The sequence below is a fragment of the Nerophis lumbriciformis genome, linkage group LG21 (assembly GCF_033978685.3).
Source record: "Nerophis lumbriciformis linkage group LG21, RoL_Nlum_v2.1, whole genome shotgun sequence".
NCBI lineage: Eukaryota > Metazoa > Chordata > Actinopteri > Syngnathiformes > Syngnathidae > Nerophis > Nerophis lumbriciformis.
This window is the reverse complement of record NC_084568.2, coordinates 37,207,501-37,217,500: the sequence shown is the minus strand read 5'-3', so window position 1 is coordinate 37,217,500 and position 10,000 is coordinate 37,207,501. Positions and strand designations below refer to the sequence as shown.

The 10,000-nt window shown below is 36.9% G+C and overlaps 1 long non-coding RNA gene across 1 annotated transcript in view; it reads right to left on the bottom strand.

The window, feature by feature from the left end:
* Nucleotides 1–10,000, bottom strand: part of LOC133621311 (uncharacterized) — a 314,364-nt gene that overhangs the window by 303,796 nt on the left and 568 nt on the right. The window lies entirely within an intron of this gene.

The following is a 10,000-nucleotide window of genomic DNA, read 5'->3' as shown; positions in this document are numbered from 1 at the left end:
CGCACTGGAGTATAAGTCACATTTTTTGGGGGAAATGTATTTGATAAAAGCCAACAGCAAGAATAGACATTTGAAAGGCAATTTAAAATAAATCAAGAATAGTGAGGTGGCGACTTGTCCAGGGTGTACCCCGCCTTCCGCCCGATTGTCGCTGAGATAGGCTCTAGCGCCCCGAAGGGAATAAGCGGTAGAAATGGATGGATGGATAGTGAACAACAGGCTGAATAAGTGTACGTTATATGAGGCATAAATAAGCAACTGGTATGTTAACGTAACATATTATGGTAAGAGTCATTCAAATAACTATAACATATAGAACATGCTATACGTTTACCAAACAATCTGTCACTAAATCCCATGAAATCTTATACGTCTAGTCTCTTACGTGAATGAGATCAATAATATTATTTGATATTTTACGGTAATGTGTTAATCATTTCACACATAAGTCGCTCCTGAGTATAAGTCGCACCCCCGGCCAAACTATGAAAAAACTGCGACTTATAGTCCGAAAAATACGGTACTTACACACACTTGGCCAGAGGGGGAGCACTTAAAATTTTTACACACACATGTTATTTCATATGTTGACCAGAGGCAGAGCACTTTTCAAAGCGACACACAGTCATTTTGAAAACTCCCTCCTTTTAGGGAACACCCTCATTTTGATAGATGTCACCACCAGGGGTGAAAATGTGTTCATCTTATGGTCACGTATGGGACGCGGGTTGTCTTACGTCAGCACCAGAAGTGGTAAAATCAGCTGTTCACCTGGGAAGTCCTTCTTTAGCTGCCGTCTCTTAATTCATCATATATTGCTGCCTTTGCACCTGTCAATGTTTACTTTAGTATGCACATTAAATCACCAAAAAAAAATCCTGACTTTGGAGCAATGTTCACGGACTCTAGTATTTGGCTCTCTATTAGATGCTATGGTTTTCCGTATTGGGACCATGATTTCGGTCCTAACTTGTTCACTGGTCCTCATATGGAAGCTACTTTTCCTTGTTGATGTCTCTAGAAGGGTAGAAATACAAGAACAAACAAACACACACACACACACGCATACGCACACACACACAAGAGCACAAATAAACACAATCAATGCAGGAACTTCCTGTTCTTTGATTGTCTGCAGCAGTATTGAAGGGAAAGGAGAGGAAAGAGTCGGCCAACACTTCCTCCAGTTATTATGACTATATGGAACAATTGAGTAACACACATTAATACACACACACACACACAGTGAGAAGTCTACATGACAGAATAGGGACACATTATATGATTGTAGAACTTTAAATGCAATACTTATGTACGTGTTATTTCTTAGCTTTTTATTTTTGAATACATTTGCAAAAAAAAAAATCAACATTTTCACATTGTCATTAAGGGGCATTGTGTGCAGAATTTTGAGAACAAGCATAAATGTATTCCATGGTGGAATAAGGCTGTAACATAAGTGAATGGCTGATGCAGATGCAGTGTTAGGCGGGAGAATCAAGGTCAGAAAGATTCCAGCTGTTAAATGTCCTCCCCTCCGCCAGGCGTTACAAATCACAAGAGGCCAAAACAAGTTGTCACAAGAACAGTTTTTCCCCCCCTCAGGCTATTTATCTGATGAAATAACTCCGGAACTAATCTGTCACTGTGAATGCACTAACTCATGCTCACGTCATCATCTTTTTGCGTTGCTCTATCCACCACTGCACTATTACCTATTAGCCTTGCACATATAAGTTATTTAAGTACTTGTTCATATTCGTTATATACACACACACACACACACACATATACATATGTGACTGTGTATATACACATACATTTATATGCATATACATACAGTATCGTGGCAATACCAGCAGCACACCTGTCTCAAAACAATCTTTTATAATGACACTCAAATGACAGGAGTCATTTTCATGAGATTATTTAGCAGAGGTGGGACCAAGTCATTGTTTTGCAAGTCACAAGTAAGTCTCAAGTCTTTGCCCTCAAGTCCGAGTCAAGTCCCGAGTCAAGACAGGCAAGCCCCGAGTCAAGTCCAAAGTCAAGACTGGAAAGTCTCAAGTCAAGTCCTAAGTCCTGCATTTTGAGTTTCGAGTCCTTTCAAGTCCTTTTAACCACAGACTAATATATTAACACAGATTGTGTATGCTTTTCAAACGCTGTATTTATTTATTAAAACAAGTGCATTTTAAATTGCAGGAAAGAAAATTGTGCTGACATTGCACTTTATAATAGCACTATTAACCAGTCATTTTAAACATTAACTCATTCCTTTACAGAACAAACACATTGAAAAATAAAGTGCAAATGTACTCATTTGTACAAAAGTGTTAACATTGAAAAAACATGACATATACGTGAACATAACAAAAAAGTTGTACTTTTTATATGTCAGGGCCCTATGCTGCATTGCATTTGCAAAAGACCAAATTAGCCAAGAGTCTGTCAGTCATTTGTGCACGATGGGGGCGTAGTATGATGCCACCATGGCTGAAAACTCGCTCCACTGGAGCACTGGAGGCAGGCACTGCCAAGACTCTCATGGCCACTCGGAACAGTGAAGGAAGAGTCTTCATGTTCAATGCCCAGAACAAAAGGGGGGAGAGAGTTGTTTTGGGTTGGTGCACTACTTGTAAGTGTATCTTGTGTTTTTTATGTTGATTTAATTAAAAAAAGAAAAAAAAAATTATTTCTTGTGCGGCCCGATACCAATCGATCCACGGACCAGTACCGGGCCGCGGCCCGGTGGTTGGGGACCACTGAGGTAAACAACCAACAGTATGTCAGAAAGCTAGCTAAAACGGTACACATATTCATAATATAGTATACATTTTAACTGACCTTTATTTTACTATTTTTGTCTTTTTTTAGGTGGCTAAAATACGCGGTGCTGCTGACCGCCGTCTAACGTTACGTGTGATATATTGACTAACGTAACCCTGCTTAAAAAAAATCACTGAACAAAAAGTATGAATAAGGTAGTGAACTGCAACAGATTTCCGTGTTTGCAATAACGTTATAACGTTAGCAGTGAGTTTGCAGCCTCACTGATTTAACTACACAGCAAATAAAAGTCACGTTACTTAGCCAATAAACGTTATCTTACATTCAAAACTTACCGTTCTTTGTGCAACTTCAAATGCCGGACGAAGTTGGAAGTTGTTGCCTCTCCATCAGTAATTTTCGAACCGCATGTGTTGCATACTGCAAACCGTTTTGTGTTGACCACCTCGTAATTTTTATACCCAAACAAAATTATTTTAGGTATCATTTTTTGTTCACTGGCGTGTGGTTTGGACATGTCTTCTTCGTTGGTTGTCCTGCAATTTGATTGGATGAATGCTGTGTGATGAAAACAAAGTAGATCTAATTTGATTGGCTGTTGTACTGAGACCACACCAGCTGACACACGCAACGCTGATAGAGAAGTACACAATGAAAAATACGGAGCGCTCCCGAATAACTTTTTCATCTTTGGGTTTTGGGGAAAGTAGCAAGTCATGTCAATTCAAAAGGCTCAAGTCCAAGTGAAGTCACAAGTCATTGATGTTAAAGTCTAAGTCGAGTTGCAAGTCTTTTTACATTTTGTCAAGTCGAGTCTAAAGTCATCAAATTCATGACTCGAGTCTGACTCGAGTCCAAGTCATGTGACTCGAGTCCACACCTCTGTTATTTAGTAATATTAGTGATTAGGCCCACTTGTAATGAAAATAAAAGAAATGTTGTTTTTCATAAGCTATGGATTAGTATTGTACAATATGTCTGGGTGGGGGTCCTGCTTTGGAAATCATTTGTAGCCCTTTCAGAGATCACATTTAAACATCCTCATGTTGCACAATGAAATGTAAGCATGGGATGAAGTGTGTAACTTTCTCTAGTAACAGCATTCCATGATTAATATCAATAAATTAACATTAATAATAAATGACAGTAGAATAAGGACACGTATTACTGAGGAGTCATAGTGTAACTGTCAGGACGTGGACTATGGTGTGTTTGTTTTCCCGAGATGCAAGTAAAGCTGGACTGGTCATGGCGTGAAGGTAAATACATATTTATTCATAACACTCAAAGGAACAAAAAGCGCGCTCAAGGCAGAAGTACAAACTTGACTAACGAAACAAAAAGACTTGCACGTGGGCAAAAAACTGTGAACAATTAAACAAAAACACTAACTGTGGCATTAATAGAAAAAAACTTACTTGGACATGAAGTGCGCAGAGGTAGACAGAGTGTGACAGGGGTATGAATGCGGGATGTCACCAGAAAGACGAACTGAAAACAATGAACTTAAATACTACAGACATGATTAACAAAAACAGGTGCCTGACTCAAAACGTGAAACCGGTGCGTGACGTGACAGGTGAAAACTAATGGGTTGCTATGGTGATAAACAAGAGTGCACAATGAGTCCAAACGTGGAACAGGTGAAACTAATGGGCAATCATGGAAACAAGACAAGGGAGTGAAAAGCCAGAAACTAAAGAGTCCAGTAACTAAACAAAACAAAACATGACTAAAACAAAACATGATTACACAGACATGACAGTAACTTTGTGTGGTGTTTGACTTGTCCGACTTTTTGTGTGGCCATAAACGCACCAGTGGCTTAGTGCTATGCGTGTTGGTGACAGATGACAAGTTGCTTTTGGCCTGCTTTGTACGGCAGAAAATGACTAGTTTTTCCAGATAGAAGTGTTTTACTCATGTTCTTGGTGTGGTTATGGCCGAATATAAACAGTTTTGCTCAATAAAGTGATGGATATAATTCCTGTCCTGGAAGCATCTCGACAGACGTTACAATAATTGAACGGTGTTCAATTGAACGTTTGGGCTGCTTGTTGTCACTGTCACTCAGAGTTGCATTGCAAAATTACACACAATAAATGTGTTTATTTTGTTTAGAATTCAGATGGGTTTGATTTGGTGCGCGGCATATATTTGCTGTGCGCAGAGGACGCTTGAGCAGTGCGCAATTGCGCAGGCGCGCACCTTAGAGGGAACGTTGCATATATGTATACATACATACATACGTATATATACATATATTTATATACATACATATGTATATGTGTGTGTGAATGCGGAAGTAGTGTCAAAGCGCTTTGAGTACCTTGAAGGTAGAAAAGCACTATACAAGTATAACCCATTTATACATACATATATGCATACATACATACAAATATGTATACATACATACATATATGTATACATACACACATATATGTATACGTACACACACACACACACATATATGTATACATACATATATGTATACAAACACACACACACATATATATATACAGTATATATATATATATATATATATATATATATATACATATACACACACACACACACATGTATACATACATATATGTATACAAACACATATGTATACATACATATATGCATACAAACACACATACACATATATATACGGGGGCCTCACCTGCCATCATGGAAAAAATAAATTAATTAAATACATACATACATACATATATGCATACATACCATATACACATACATACATACATATACACATACATACTATATACATATATACATACATACATATACACATACATACTATATACATATATATATACATACATACATACATACATACATAAATATACACATACATACATACACACACAAACATACTATATACATATATACATATATATATATATATATATATATATATATATATATATATATATATATATATACACATACATACATAAGTATACACATACAATACATCACACACACAGAACAACAAACGTTCATACATATGCGATATTTGGTGTTGCTGTGACTCATGTTGCTTGTGCATGACAAACTGATCCCATGCGAACGGAATCGGTTTCAATCGTTCAAAAAAGCTGTTAAAAAGTCTCGAATCGTTTGCGAACGTCACATCTTCACTTCCATTTGCTGACAGTGTGTTCCAATTTCAAATTCATTATTTGTGATATGTGAACAACTTGTGTTTATGGATCTAACTAAAGCATTTGACACAATTAATCACAATATGTTATCAAAAAATTAGAAGGATATGGCATCAGAGGGTTAGTCTTAAACTGGATATGAAGTTATTTAAGGAACAAGAAACAATACGTGAAGCAAGGAGAAAACACATCTACAACGCTAAATATATCCTGTGGTGTACCTCAGGGATCAATACTAGGACCTAAATTATTTAATCTCTATATAAATAACATTTGTAAAGTTACAAAAGATTTAAAGTTAGTATTATTTGCCAGAGGTGGGACCAAGTCATTGTTTTGCAAGTCACAAGTAAGTCTCAAGTCTTTGCCCTCAAGTCCGAGTCAAGTCCCGAGTCAAGACAGGCAAGCCCCGAGTCAAGTCCAAAGTCAAGACTGGAAAGTCTCAAGTCAAGTCCTAAGTCCTGCATTTTGAGTTTCGAGTCCTTTCAAGTCCTTTTAACCACAGACTAATATATTAACACAGATTGTGTATGCTTTTCAAACGCTGTATTTATTTATTAAAACAAGTGCATTTTAAATTGCAGGAAAGAAAATTGTGCTGACATTGCACTTTATAATAGCACTATTAACCAGTCATTTTAAACATTAACTCATTCCTTTACAGAACAAACACATTGAAAAATAAAGTGCAAATGTACTTATTTGTACAAAAGTGTTAACATTGAAAAAACATGACATATATGTGAACATAACAAAAAAGGTGTACTTTTTATATGTCAGGGCCCTATGCTGCATTGAATCTGCAAAAGACCAAATTAGCCAAGAGTCTGTCAGTCATTTGTGCACGATGGGGGCGTAGTATGATGCCACCATGGCTGAAAACTCACTCCACTGGAGCACTGGAGGCAGGCACTGCCAAGACTCTCATGGCCACTCGGAATAGTGAAGGAAGAGTCTTCATGTTCAATGCCCAGAACAAAAGGGGGGAGAGAGTTGTTTTGGGTTGGTGCACTACTTGTAAGTGTATCTTGTGTTTTTTATGTTGATTTAATTAAAAAAAGAGAGAAAAAAAAAATTATTTCTTGTGCGGCCCCATACCAATCGATCCACGGACCAGTACCGGGCCGCGGCCCGGTGGTTGGGGACCACTGAGGTAAACAACCAACAGTATGTCAGAAAGCTAGCTAAAACGGTACACATATTCATAATATAGTATACATTTTAACTGACCTTTATTTGACTATTTTTGTCTTTTTTTAGGTGGCTAAAATACGCGGTGCTGCTGACCGCCGTCTAACATTACGTGTGATATATTGACTAACGTAACCCTGCTTAAAAAAAATCACTGAACAAAAAGTATGAATAAGGTAGTGAACTGCAACAGATTCCCGTGTTTGCAATAACGTTATAACGTTAGCAGTGAGTTTACAGCCTCACTGATTTAACTACACAGCAAATAAAAGTCACGTTACTTAGCCAATAAACGTTATCTTACATTCAAAACTTACCGTTCTTTGTGCAACTTCAAATGCCGGACGAAGTTGGAAGTTGTTGCCTCTCCATCAGTAATTTTCGAACCGCATGTGTTGCATACTGCAAACCGTTTTGTGTTGACCACCTTGTAATTTTATACCCAAACAAAATTATTTTAGGTATCATTTTTTGTTCACTGGCGTGTGGTTTGGACATGTCTTCTTCGTTGGTTGTCCTGCAATTTGATTGGATGAATGCTGTGTGATGAAAACAAAGTAGATCTAATTTGATTGGCTGTTGTACTGACAGCACACCAGCTGACACACGCAACGCTGATAGACAAGTACACAATGAAAAATACGGAGCGCTCCCGAATAACTTTTTCATCTTTGGGTTTTGGGGAAAGTAGCAAGTCATGTCAAGTCATGTCAATTCAAAAGGCTCAAGTCCAAGTGAAGTCACAAGTCATTGATGTTAAAGTCTAAGTCGAGTTGCAAGTCTTTTTACATTTTGTCAAGTCGAGTCTAAAGTCATCAAATTCATGACTCGAGTCTGACTCGAGTCCAAGTCATGTGACTCGAGTCCACACCTCTGTTATTTGCTGATGATACAACAGTGTTTTGTTCAGGAGAGAACACACAGAAGATAATACAAATAATAACAGAAGAAATCAACAAATTAAAAAGATGGCTTGACAAAAACTGACTATCTTTGAATCTCAGTAAAAGTAAAATAATGCTATTTGGTAACAGTAGAAGAGAAAGTCAAACACAAATACAAATAGACGGAATAGAAATTGAAAGAGTAAATGAAGCCAAATGTCTAGGTATAATGATTGATGATGAATTGAACTGGAAATCTCATATACAACATAAAGTAGCAAGAAACACGTCAATAATGAATAAAGCAAAACATGTTCTAGACCAAAAATCACTTCATATTCTCTACTGCTCGCTAGTGTTACCATATCTGAGTTATTGTGTAGAAATATGGGAAATAACTACAAAAGTACACTTCATTCATTAACAGTGTTACAAAAAAAATCAGTTGTAATAATACATCATGTTGGATATAGAGAACATACAAACACTTTAGTTATTCAATCACAAATACTGAAATTCCACCACATAGTGAATTTGCAAACAGCTAAAATGATACACAAAGCAAACTATAACCTGCTAGCCAAGAATGTACAACAATTCTTCTCAAAAAAGAGGAGAAATATAATCTTAGAGAAAAATGTCATTTAAAATATTTGTACACACGTACAACACTTAAGACCTTCAGTATATCTGTATGTGGAATTAAATGATGGAATGGATTAAGCAAAGCAATCAAACAATAAACTCTTCACACTTAAAGTGTTTACAAAATACAAAGAAGAAGAACCATGATAAACATTCTCAATTTATTTCATCCATCCATTCATTTTCTAAATAATCTTACTTATCTCACCATATGAAATATAACTTACTTCACCGACTATTATTTATTTGTTCATTCATTTGTATTGTGATTACTTATGGAGTATATTGTGAATACATTGAGAACAGGAAGTGAACAAAAGTTTTAGCAACTGTTATGTAAAAGAAAAGGGGTAGGATTAAATAAGCTCTGCTTCTTCCTACTCCTTTTCCAACATGTTGAAAAGACAAACTGGAAATTGTGAAGCATCATGTTGTATGCATGCACGTGTGATGTATCATGTTGTATGCATGCATGTGTGATGTATCATGTTGTATGCGTGCATGTGTGATGTATCATGTTGTATGCATGCATGTGTGATGTATCATGTTGTATGCATGCATGTGTGATGTATCATGTTGTATGCATGCATGTGTGATGTATCATGTTGTATGCATGCTTTTGATGTATCATGTTGTATGCATGCATGTGTGATGTGTCATGTTGTATGCATGCATGTGTGATGTATCATGTTGTATGCATGCATGTGTGATGTATCATGTTGTATGCATGCATGTGTGATGTATCATGTTGTATGCATGCATGTGCGATGTATCATGTTGTATGCATGCATGTGTGATGTATCATGTTGTATGCATGCATGTGTGATGTATCATGTTGTATGCATGCATGTGTGATGCATCATGTTGTATGCATGCATGTGTGATGTATCATGTTGTATGCATGCTTTTGATGTATCATGTTGTATGCATGCATGTGTGATGTATCATGTTGTATGCATGCATGTGTGATGCATCATGTTGTATGCATGCATGTGTGATGCATCATGTTGTGTGCATGCATGTGTGATGTATCATGTTGTATGCATGCTTTTGATGTATCATGTTGTATGCATGCATGTGTGATGTATCATGTTGTATGCATGCATGTGTGATGCATCATATTGTATGCATGCATGTGTGATGCATCATGTTGTATGCATGCATGTGTGATGCATCATGTTGTATGCATGCATGTGTGATGTATCATGTTGTATGCATACTTTTGATGTATCATGTTGTATGCATGCATGTGTGATGTATCATGTTGTATGCATGCATGTGTGATGCATCATGTTGTATGCATGCATGTGTGATGCA